This window comes from Pseudopodoces humilis, chromosome 1 (genome assembly GCF_049639895.1).
Source record: "Pseudopodoces humilis isolate 2021_Gansu_Grassland_sample_001 chromosome 1, ASM4963989v1, whole genome shotgun sequence".
NCBI classification, from domain to species: Eukaryota; Metazoa; Chordata; class Aves; order Passeriformes; family Paridae; genus Pseudopodoces; species Pseudopodoces humilis.
The window spans coordinates 117,383,839-117,395,486 of NC_142200.1; the positions used below are offsets into that span (position 1 = coordinate 117,383,839).

At 40.4% G+C, this 11,648-nt stretch overlaps 1 protein-coding gene across 5 annotated transcripts in view; it reads right to left on the reverse strand.

The window, feature by feature from the left end:
• Window positions 1-11,371, reverse strand: part of WIPF3 (WAS/WASL interacting protein family member 3) — a 37,886-nt gene extending 26,515 nt beyond the window's left edge. Inside the window, exon 1 of one of the 5 annotated variants that reach the window (XM_088055765.1) lies at window positions 11,340-11,371. The gene's annotated coding sequence lies outside the window, so the exon portion shown is untranslated. Of the gene's footprint in view, window positions 1-9,451; window positions 9,671-10,934; window positions 11,017-11,149; window positions 11,246-11,339 lie in introns of those variants that run through there. The other 4 variants (XM_088055758.1, XM_088055757.1, XM_088055761.1 and 1 more) reach the window with 4 other exon arrangements.
• Between the last annotated feature and the right edge of the window lie 277 nt (window positions 11,372-11,648).

Here is an 11,648-nt window from a genome sequence, read left to right on the forward strand (position 1 = left end):
ACATGCAAAGTTAATGGATTTTCACATAATAATCTAAATAAATTCTGAATTAAAAACAAAAAAAAAAGGAGTATCATATTGATCAGTTCTAGTGTCTCCTTAGAGACAAGCAATAAGGAAATGCTACAAAGTATCCTTAAGGCACATGTGCCCTTTCTCCACTCCTCTAAATATACATTCCTATAATTGGAATAGAGGGGTCTGAACTACCCCTGAGGGACGGAAATAAAAAGATATAGTTCAAAGGGCTGGCAATAGGTGGAGAGGAGGAGCCTGTATGTTTAACCTCAGTTTCCTAAGGCAAGAAGCAATGTAAATCTCACCTTGATTTAAATATCACAGAACAGAATCAAGCCAAACAATTGTAGAATTTATTGCAAAAAAAAAAAAGATAAGAAAATCCCAAACCCTGCCTTTTCTAGTCCACCTCCCTACCAAAGCAAGGTTGTACATTTTTTTAGTGCTTTGTAAAGTCTAATTTTAGGTGTCCCAAATAATGTGGCTTTTATTTCCCTTGGGAAGCTCTTTCCCAGTAAAATAACTCTTTTAGTTCAGATTGCCTGACACGCAGCCTAATTTCTCCTTCTCTTAGTTTTATCCCATTTGCACTCCACTGCAGATGACTCTACCTTGTTCCAAACAAAATAGTTTCTCCTACTGCTCAGCACCAGCTTTGTGGAATATAAGCACTGTAATTCAAAAGTACATTTGCAAGGACTTGTTACACTTTTTGAGTTGTTTTACTTCTCACACGGCAGTGAATTTCTCATCAGTCAGAGAACATTATTGCTCTCCTCTGATCTCAAAACAGCTGGTCTTCTTTTGTTCTCTTGGTAAGGATAATTCTGAACCTGGTAATTTCAGGTGTCACAGATTGTTCTCTGAGTGTTCTCACTGCGTGTGCTTTAATAGCAGATGGGTTTAAGAAGAGGACTGCAGTCATCAATGTCAGAATTCAAGCTCCAGATTTCTGAAGACCCAAATAAAGTCTTCACCCAGACTTCAATTTGAAGTGTCAGACAAGACAGAGGAGGTGCAGGTCTTTCTTCTTCATGGATTGCTCTCTCAATTTTGTGCTAGATTTGCCTGTGGGAAACTCAAAATGTATGCCTAAGCCTTTCTGTAGTTTTGGTCTCGCTTTATCCAGCTACCAGACACACAAAAACTCTGATCCAAGCGCTTCCAAAGTCTCCTCCTGAAGTGTCACTGCCACAGCCTCAGTGCAAGGCTCACACTAAAACAAAATCCTGCTGGGAGCAGAGAGCCAAACTGAGAAACTGGATTTTGGAAAGCAGCTCATGCATCTCCTGTCACACTAACATTCAGGAGAACCACCACAGGTGGGCATGCAAAAACTATTCCAAAATACCTTCACCCATCAAGGAAAGGGAAGGCATGAAACAGGTGTACCTTCAATTTAGTACAATGTCTAGAAGGGGAAAAGACAGAGGGGGGAAAAAAAATCACAATTATTTAAATGTGCATAATATGCATTTATAGACTAAAACAACTCTACACAGGGCTAATGTCCTTAGGTCTTTAGGTAGTATAGTCAATAGCATGAAACAACACAGATGGAATTGAAAATCTGACCCCTATGACGAATTTGGAGAAAGGACTGCAAAATAACAGGTTCATTACTACTGGATTTGCAATCACTGCAGCTTCACACTCTGAAGTAGGTAATTCCACTCTGGGGAAATGTATAGGTTTTCTTCTTTCAGAGGAAGACTGGGGTAGATATTTCAAAGGTGTGCAGGAGAGCTAATCTACAATATTGGTCTCACTTTCTTGATTAAAAACTGAAGAAAAAAAGACCACAAACTGGTTTTATCTTTTAATCAACTTTTATATAATCAAATATGATTTCCTGATTAACTGTACTGTTCTGAGTTATAGCTTTTAAGTCCTTATATTTCAACAGAAAAGTCAAATAATTTCAAAATTACCTGTGAAAAAACAGCATCAATAAGCATCTGCTCAACTTTCATGATCTCAAAAGCAGACAATTAGCATAATTGTGTGCTCATTTTCTCCTGTGAAACATCACTGAAGAATGAGATCTCCACTAATCTTTTAAAGACAGTACAACACATGTAGATACAGGGAAGATTAAAAACAGAGAACAGTAGATGTGTGTTAACACAGATCAACTTTCCTGATGTCACTATCACACAACTGGGTAAGACTTGGAAAAAGCTTCTGTTTGGAATGAGCTGGTCTAGATTCTAATTTTAACAGAATCAAACCATTTAGTATTAAAGCATTGGATGCTACATTTTTTTCTTCTTTTTAGAGTGTGAATGACTTTTTTAGTTTAGAGACAACAATAAAGAACCTAGGTAGAGCCTCTGAATATCCTCTTTTTCACCCTGCAATGATAATCCCATTCACAAAATAATTTATAGTCTCTGCTGCATTTGAGACATTTAAGAACTGTGCAGAAGTGTCAAACTGTTAGAAACTTCATTTACAGAAGGAAGGTAAATACCAATACACACATACACATCTTACTATATATACATATATATATATATTAAGACTTTCACATGTATCCTACAGCTGACTAAGAAAACTCCAGCCTTTCACCATCTCCAAACAATTGTACACCTGAATTGTGTACAACTTGAGAGAAATTTCTGCTCTCAGTCACCATTTACATCATTGTAACTTAAGGCAGAATCTGGCTTTTTCAATTCCATTGGAATGTGCAAACCTTAGTGAAGGGCTTTTCTCCATTAAATACCTGATGAAACACTTCTAAGCAGCATTTGTCTTCTACAGGGTCTGTATGATTGTCTCACAGCATGTAATAGTATCCTGAATTTAAGCCAAGGACTGTAAGTTCCCCTGAGCTTGGACTATTTCCACCAGGCTTAATGGATTTAGGGACTGCTTCCCCCTTCTGCCTGAAAAAAACCCAGCATGACTCTTATTCAGTCAGAAGCCTGATAAAATTGCCACAAACTGTTCAGGGCTGACCCAGCAGGAGACTACAGGAATTTGAGGACGCCTTGCTTCCATGTGTCCTGTGGGCAGATCTCTGCTGGGTTCCCTATGGTGCTGAGGCCAGAAATTACAGTGCTGCGCCTTGACAACCCTCCCTTCAGAGGCAAAGCTGCACAGATGACTTCACATCCCTCCATATGACTATTTCAGGGTGTAGTTTCCTCTGTTCCATGGGGATCTGTCATAGAAGATTGATTGTAAGGGAGCAGAATAAGAGAATTCATCATCCTCTTTTAAATAAGGAGTAAGGAAAAAGAACAACACATACCAAGAAGAAATATGTTGTGCCTATAGTAGTGTTAATTTGAAGTTAGAGAGTCCAAAGACAAATGAGGTAAATTAGAAGTAATCAGGACTTGCACAGACATAACTTTTCAAAGGAAACAATTTATAGAAAGGGTTTCCTTGAAATCAATACTGCATCTTCCACACAAAGACAGACATGGCTCGTTTCACTGCCAGATAGGCAAACAATGGTGAATTTGATATACAGCCATTAGCAAAGTTAATCACTGGCCTAAGCTAAAGACTGTGCAGCTCAGTAGACGCTCAAGGTCAGGGCCACATTCTCAAGACAACTCTTATACTCCTCAAGAGTATCAGTGTGAGCAGAGCTTGACCTCTGTAGCAGTAATTTGATGTTTCAGGTTAACATTTGCAAGTTTTGCAGCCCCTGCTAAGAAGCTAATTTAATGTTTTCACATAATTATTAATCATCTATTCCTTTATAGTTATTAATATATTTATTGACTATTGCTTTTATAATACAGAGTTATTTGAAAAGTATACCTGTACATAGAATGGTTTCCACAAAAAAATGCCAAACATTGTTTAACCAATTCCCTTAACAGAAGGAAGTTTTGCTTTCCAATTAAGTAACTAGCATCAAAATAGAAAATGCAAACAAGGCAGTATTCAGCATCTTGCTCTTCTATATTTGCTACAGACAGCTCAAACCTTGTTTTAAAAAGACAGTCAAGTGAAAAGAATTTGCAAACGTGGGTATCGGAAGACTAGAGGACTTTAAAAATCCAGCTCTTAAATAATTTTGTAATTTCCACTGTCAACCACATGATATTTTATCAGAGGTCCTATTTTCACAGCTTTACATCTTGAAAATGTAAATTTATAAAAACCTGCATGCATGCCACGTGAGGCTGATAGCTATCAGCTTAAGAAACAGTCTAATACTGGCAATACAAGAAAAATAAATTTTGCAATTCAACAGGAACCATGCTTTCCTACAATACAGTTTGAGGCCCCAGCAAGGACTGTGGTCATTGTATGTGCTAAGCAGAATTGTCTTTCACAAGGGATGTAAAACACAATGATCGGGACACCTGCAGGAATAAGCTGTCAGGGAAATCCTCACCTCAAAGAAGGAATGGGAAGCTTTGATTCTGGTTTTCAGTGAAATTGTGATTACTTAATTTCTATTCCAGTGGTAAAAATGTTAGCCCTAATGGCCTAACAAATTAAAGTATAATTTCTGAACATTCATTCTCACTTTCATGCCCTTTTCTGTCAATCCTGTTGAAGCTGCTGTCCCATTTCAGTGACATAATTCAAAGCTTCATCTCAGATGTTTACACCAGGGTAAGGCTTCCATACTTAAAAGTACGTAACTATAAACCCCTATGTTATTAAGAAGGTCTTTCTACACTACTATAAAATTGCATTTTTGGTATTTTAACTAACTCATTGCTCTGAAAAAATAATATGCAATATGTTCTTATTCTCCCTTAAGTGTAAAAGCTGATATCAAACTTCCTATGTGCATAAAGGTGTAAATATGCTTTCTTGTACAGAAATTTGTTAGCTGTTTTTGAAGGCAGTGCACAAAGTATTTAGCTCCAATCTTACATCCATTTATTCAGGACAATGATTTTACTTTGTACAATGAACAACAAATTGCAGTCATTTGTAATTGCAACAACAAAAAAAATTCCTGACAAAAGATGTTTTGATTTGTAGGCCTAGTTCTGAATTGCTAATAAAACAAAGTGCTGAGAAAAAAAAGTATTAATTTACTAAATCGAAGTTTCAGCCCTTTGAGTTATTAAAGGTCTTCATTTGTAATTCCTTGGGAAAGGCATTATATTTAGAGAGGAAATTGTGATTGATACCTACCTGTACACATGGCACAAGCAATGAACATCGGGGATTCAAAAATACTCAACTAACTTTGCTGCCTGATGAAGAAGAAAAATTATTCTAGGGATTAAACAGCAATAGAAATTTTTTGCATTTGTATCTAGGCACAAAGGAGAAAAGTGGTTTTCTTTGAACAGCTCCCAAGTATACTTGCAGAGCAATCAGTATCTGCTACCATCAGACCAAGCAGGTTAAAGATGAGGACTCCCTTCTATCCATGAATTCTGGTGTCAAGTTTTATGCTGGCTTTGGACTTCAGCTTTCACATTTTAACTAGTCTGGATATGGCCCATCCTCTTTCTTTATTTCACTTTGTGAATATTTCTTCCCTTTCCTAGAGGTTTACCAGTCTCTCCATCCCCACTCTCCACTTTCTTTGCCCTTGTCACCATTCACTGCACTGTTGCCTGCTGTTGATGCAAGGCAAGGCAAAAAAAGACACTTTATTTAAAAGGTAGAGCTGTCTGCCTGGGGGAAAGAAACACTGCACATGGGGCAAAAGTAAGTAACTCTGCATGATGATACTAAAGGTTCAGCACGTGCTACTAGGACTGAGAAAAACAGAGAAATGCAAAGCTAGGTTGATCCAGCTCTGAAAAAACCCAGAAAATGTGATTCTAGGAGATATCAGGGTGTATATCCTAACTTGAACTGGAAAGTATTAATGCAAATGTACAAAGCCCCACCTGATGGATTGGATAAAAGATTGAAGTATTGGAGAAAAACAAGCAGGTGTGGGCAGAGGAAAGGAGCAGAGAAACCACAGCAAACCCATTTTGCACCTACTCCAGGCCTTTGTAGCTCTTGGTTCAGTGTGTTCAGAGCAAGCCCAAGTAGCCCACATGGAACTGCATCATTTATCCCACTGTTAAATCAATGTAAACTCATGATCACTTGATCCAAGGATATTTTGTACAATCCGCTTTTGCATAATTTCCTTGCTACTTAGTCATTTTAAGGCTAAAAAAAGGCTTTCATTCTGCATTAAATGCCCTGTTAGGCCCCACATCTATCATTCACACAGTACAATACAGGGATAGTCTCCACCCCCTCTGCCAATTTACTAATCTAGGGGCTAATACATATTTTATTTTTTTTTAATGCCAAATTTTCCTTTATTTTCAGTAGAAGTGAGATCAGTTCTTTAGGGTTTAATTCTGAAAATACTCCAGGAAACATGATCTGCAGCAACAGAAGTAACATCACTAACGTGTGTTAAGCTGTTCACACTCACACAGCTGACCAATAAAAGCAACTTTCTGTCTAAATCCCGGGCAGGATTTGACAGATATTTTTGCAGTGATTTACATATCCCCAAGAGGAGCAAACATTCCCTCTGAAAACTAGTTGCTAAAACCCCAGTCTGTTTTCCTGATATGTAAGCTTGGCTTGGCTTTTATGTGCCTCATGATTTTCTTTATGTGTCTACTCACCTAACACAGCAGATCTATAGATTTTGAACAGATATAGTGTTATTTATTTTCTTCTTTAGCATATAAAAAAGTCTGTAACTGACTTGGACAAAAGCCAAAACCTGTCAGGACTATTTTTTTATGCACATCAGTAGTGCTGCTGCATACATATTTTTCTCTCACACAAAATTATGTCAGTTAGGAAAGCAATAACATAACAGCTTTAAAACAATAGGGTACAAAAGAGGAACAAAAGAGCCCAAGAGCTCCTCTGTGATCCACTACCTTATTCTGTTCTCCTTTTCTTTTTTTTGGTTACTTAAAATGAAAAGAGGAAAACATGATATAGCAACTAGAAAAAGTTAAATGGTACAGTAGTCATTTACAGACCTGAGTAAGGCTCATGAAAGGCACCAACACAAAGGGGTTACTATCTCTAAACCTATTCACCCACTTCCTTCATTTTACCCCTCTCTTATGAATGAAGCAGAAGCACTGTAATTTCTAGCCAACACTTCCATTTATCAAGGCAGGCATGGCAGCTGCCACCAGTGTAAATGGAGGATGTAGAATATCCATTACACAGAAGCTGCAGAGCAGACACAGTTTGTTTAGTTATCTTAGACACTTGTAAGAGCAGGGTCAAGACTGAAGTGCTTTCATGCTGAATTTTCTGTTCTTATGCTTAGAGAACTTAATCACTTAGGGACTTTTGGCCCACTTTTCCTCCACTTTTCAATTTAGCACTTACACTGTAGCTACAGCATAGCTGCTATGTTGCTGTGCCCTGCCTGGGCTGGCTGCACAGAGACACCATTCGCACCACAGAGGGTTATATATCTATTTGTAACAATGCTGAAAGATGACAATCAGGGTCAATGTGTAGGAGAATTAGGCTCTCCCTGCATTATCTTATTTGAGAGAGAGATATTTCTGGTGGTGAAATCTGTTTCAGCTGTTGTTTCAATTACCATGGCATGAAAACATGCTCTTTGCATGTTGTGAAAATCCTTTAGCTGTTTCACATTCTTTCAAAGCAATCAAAAGGCAGATTTACAGCTGTCATGTATGTAATACTGAATGAGTCCACTTCATGATACTCAGAAGTCAAATTAAGATGGGCACATTACAAAACCACAATTTGGTCTAAAAATACAGATTCTTTCTTTCCAATCTGGAAGCCCCAAGAACATTTTTTTCTGTTTGCAAATATAGCACTCTTTATATCTCTGTTCATCCTGGCTACTAAGCCACCAGACAACCCTGATGCAGAATGACCACAGATAAAAAAGCAACTGTGAAGTACCATTAAGGTTTTGCTACTATAAGTCCGTTTTCAGAAAGCTTCAGTCTTTCAAAGACAGTAACTACTTTGTTTAAGAACACAGACTAATTGAGGAAGATCTATAAGAACAGTGTTAAAGGCAGTCCAGAAAGCTGCATCTCAAAACTGCATAGCAGCCACTGGTAACTCAGTGTAATGTGAGTACTAAAGACTTCTAGATAAAAGACTTTACTGGATATCTCACTTGATTATTATGTTTATTTAGATTCTAATTTCATATACAGTCTGAAGAAGATAGGAATCTTTATTCTGGTGCAGCAGAGCCTAGTATAAATTCCCCAGAACTTAAACCTTAAACTGTGATCTTATTTATTAGAACTTAAATGAACTGCATAAAATACCCACATAATAATGCAGCAGATGCTCACACACATGCAGGATCAGTAACTTACAGGGAAAGAAAGCTGAGCCTGTCCAGTCTCACCTACTCTGCATGACTGAAAAGAACTTGTCCCAGTCATGGAGCACAGAAAAGCTTCCACAAAAGTAAATGCTTCTGAAAAAAATAATGTAATTCTTATAGGTGATTTATGACTTATAAACAAAGAGATTTGATATCAGTCTTTTCACTGTTTTGCTTCTCTTTGGAGCTAAAATATTTTTAATACTTAACATAAGTTAATATTTTTTTAAGATGTAAAATTGTAAATTGTGTTATTCTACTATAGAGCTCTCAACATCTGTCTCTTGAAATGCAAATATTTTTCTATTTGTTATGACTAAGATATTATTTTTTGTTCAAGGTCTTCTTTTCAGAGGACAATGAGTTTCCCAAAATACTGACCTCATCAAGCAATAAAATTACTAAGTATAAAGATCATCTATTAGAATCCGGCTATATCCTGTTAGAACATTCAACAAACAGTGCTAACTTTCATGGTATGATTGCTGAGATGTGACAGTGCTGTGTTTTGACTTACTGTTAAAACCAACTATCTAAATACTTTCTGCAAGTTCAGATTTAGTAATCATTATGTAAAAACTCCAAACATTGACTGTACTTTCCCCTACTGCAGTAACAGAAATTGAGATGTTACAGGATCTTTATATTTCCTCTTGTAGGTGGGGAAGGAGTGAGAGAAAAAAAGAGGAAGTTGCTTTGTATTATACGACATGATTTGATAAATACAGTCATATGTTGCCCTTTCCAGTGCAGTACAATCACAGAATCTGAATTTAAAGTGCATCTCAATCATTTTCAGGCATAGATCCAAACCAGCAATAACTTGAGCACTGCAGCTAATGAATTAAAGATTGCATCTGCCCCTAAGCAACCAAAGTCTGTATGCAAAGCTGGCCAAACTATTTATACACCCCTGTTTTTAGAGAATATATATCCTTTAGTAAAAAAGCTAAATAAAAAAAGTTTCATACTGAAATTGAGAGCCCCATTCCCTAACCTGCATCTTCTACGGAAAAAACATCAACTCCCACAGCATTCTTCCTGGTTACGAGTCTAATCCAGATTTTATCATTATCATCTACAACAAAACAGTCAAAGCAGTCTATCAATTAAAAAAAACACACTCACGCAATCTGCTTTAAGGGTCCCACACCGAGCTCCTCATTTATCTTGCACATGGAAGCCGGTACCTGGCAGCAAAGTAGACTCAACCTTTCCACTGCACTCAGGGCAATGTCCCGTACGAGCCGTGGGTGGCAGCAGCGTCTGCACCGCCTGCACATTCCAGCCGGGACACTGTTTTGGGTCACAGGTTCACGCAGTGAACGGGAACCATCCCCACGCACACAAGTGCATAAAGAGTGTCCCAGCACCCATCACACAGTAAAGTCGCATTCATTTCCTTGACCATCTGCCCTGTGGCTTGTCCTTCAGGACAAAGCACGCGAACCGAAGATGTGAACACTGATTATACAAACACACCCTGTGAAATAAACAGGAACTTGTACTGCATATACAGATGGAGTAAACTGAAAGCACTGATTGTATCAGGAGGCAGTTCAACGACTTGATTCATGCAGCGTGCACAGTAACAGGTATCACTGCTATCGCAATTTCAGCAATATGTCACTGTCTGAATCAGCAGGAGCACCTGCAGACTTTAGCCCATAAATCCAGACTGCCCCAAGACAGGTCTGTGTGGAAATCATTAAACTTCACATCTATGTTTCCTCTCCTGAATCAGACTTATTTTGCTATCTTTCAGAAATATCCCCTAGTAATATTCCACTTTCAGGACCAAACAAACCAAAGGCACGCTGGTCTCATGTGTCCTCCCTATCCTCAAACTCCCGAATTTCTTGAGCGACACAAGCCCAGCCCCACCCCCCCACAACCCCAGAGATGCAGGGTGTCACATAACCCATCATCTCTATGTCTTTGCAAACTCCCAAGAGTATCCAAAGAGAAATAAAAAAATCCGCATGCTACTCATTACCAACACATTCCCTGTCGCTCTGTATTAGCGCCAACAGGCTGATGCGAAAGTCATTAGATTTTAGTCTCAATTTTATCCATGTTAATTATTATTAAACCTTTAAGAGCTTATTTCCAACATTTCTCCAGCATTCCCCTTCCAGTATGTATATAAGTACTTAATAATTCACAATCAGCCCCGTTTTCTCTGCTGACCTATTCTGGCACATCTACTTCAAGGACGAGAACTAGGGGAAAAAAAACCCCAAACTTCTTGTCATCCACCGCCGCCGGAAAACAACCCGTGTTCCTCTGCTTGACAAAACAGAGGAGCAGCACCGCGCACAGCCCCTGCCTGACCTCAGCCACGCTTCCTTCGCCGCCGCCGGCAGTACCCACATCCCAGGGGCGCGGGTGTCGCGGTCACCCCTTGCCCTGGCTGCCCCGTCGGCCCGACGCTGCCCGGGGCCGGGGCCGGGGCCGAGCCGCAGCACAACTTTGCCCACCAAATCGTCTCTGCCCCGGCAGCACCGAGGGAACCCCGGTCCCGCCCGACGCTCCCGGCCGGCCGAGGCTGTGAGGGGGCCGGGGGCACCGGGGACCCCCAGCTCCGCCGCCCTACCCCCGCCGTTCCCACCTGCTCGGCGCCGGTGCCGGCGGGGCCGAGGCAGCTCCTCCCGGGCTGAGGGCGCCAGGTACGGCGGCCGCCCGTCTCTCCTGGCGGGGGGCGGGGAAAGGAGCGCAGGGATCGTAGGATCCTGAGGGGAAAAAGCCCGCCCCGGGCTTTACGGGGAAATAAAAATAAATATATATTTTTAAAAGTAGTAATTTTATACACATGCACGCACATACCCACCGCCGCCCACCCACACTTTCCATCCGCACCCCTGGGGGCGCGGCGGCTTTGGTGCGAGGGTGAAGTCCAGCTGCAGCCTGGCGCACCCTCCCACATGCTGGTGCCTCGGTAGAGCCAAAGCTTTTTTTAAAAGCCCACGAGGATGCCACAGTGCTGCCCCACGGGACGGAAAAAAGATGGCACTACCTTGTCCCCCTGCCCAAAGACGTCCACCTGCCAAACCACTTCTGCCCTGCAGTGCCCTGAGGGCGTTGCACTTGGAGCTGGCTGGGCGCCCTTGGCTTTTGTACACCTGAGAGTGCACTGCCATCTGGAAAAAAAAATAAAATCTTGTTTTCTTCTGGATTTATTCCAAGGCTGCTTGTAGATGGGAACATTAAGGTCCTGCCCTAATGAGCCTTCCATGTTTCTGTCAGGGCTAGGAGTTGCAGTAGAGCAGCCTCCCAGAACAGCTGGGGGAATGGGGCACCCCGAGTTTGTCATGTGCGAGTGTCT